At 36.0% G+C, this 725-nt stretch overlaps 1 non-coding gene across 1 annotated transcript; it reads left to right on the top strand.

Moving 5' to 3' along the window:
- Positions 1-487: 487 nt before the first annotated feature.
- LOC120970083 (small nucleolar RNA Z223) lies at positions 488-578 on the top strand. Its single transcript, XR_005764831.1, has one exon. It is a non-coding gene; the product is annotated as a small nucleolar RNA Z223 (small nucleolar RNA).
- Positions 579-725: the final 147 nt, after the last annotated feature.

The following is a 725-nucleotide window of genomic DNA, read 5'->3' as shown; positions in this document are numbered from 1 at the left end:
ATGTGATAAGTGCATACCACTACAACTCCTCTTTGTCTGGTATTATAAGGCCATTTGATTGAATGCTTGAAAAGATGAGTCGCTAAAGTGAATGTGCTTCTAAGTCTCATGTAGTTCCAGAAACACATGCATTTATCTGCCATGCTCTGTTTTTCCTGAGGATAAAATTCCTCTGTGATTCTTAAAACTCTCCAATAGTTTTACAAACATATTCTTCTTTTGGTCCTGAGGATAAAGCTCCTCTGCATTGCTTAAATGAATGGGAGTTTGTGAGGTATGTTCTCACGTATTACTGTTAGTGTCGTTTCTTTTCTGTCTTCTTTTGTTTTTTGTAGTAATTTAAGTTCTGTTTTGTAGACCTGTTTGTTTGTGTTACTGTTCTGTTAATTCATGAAGGACAAGGGAAAACATGGTTGAATTTCCTATATGAGCCAAAAAGAGCCACTCTCATTATTGTCATTCTTTTAGATTCATGTGTTCTGTTTGACCATGGTTGTGATGATAAACACTTTCAACAAGCATGCTAGTTCCGCTTCTGAAAATTCATGACTGAAAAACCTGTTATACAAGATCTGTTTAGTAATCATGTATTATGGCCGTGGCTTATTTAGTCTGTGTTTGTTGTGCCTTGTGTATTGGAGCCTAATTAGCTTTTGTTAGGGGATAATCTACTGGTTATAGCAAGATTTTACTCTTGTGTCGTGGAATAGATGGTTCATGTGTAC

This window comes from Aegilops tauschii, chromosome 7 (genome assembly GCF_002575655.3).
Source record: "Aegilops tauschii subsp. strangulata cultivar AL8/78 chromosome 7, Aet v6.0, whole genome shotgun sequence".
NCBI classification, from domain to species: domain Eukaryota; kingdom Viridiplantae; phylum Streptophyta; class Magnoliopsida; order Poales; family Poaceae; genus Aegilops; species Aegilops tauschii.
Note: the sequence above shows the minus strand (reverse complement) of the source record. Positions and strands in the feature narration are given on the sequence as shown.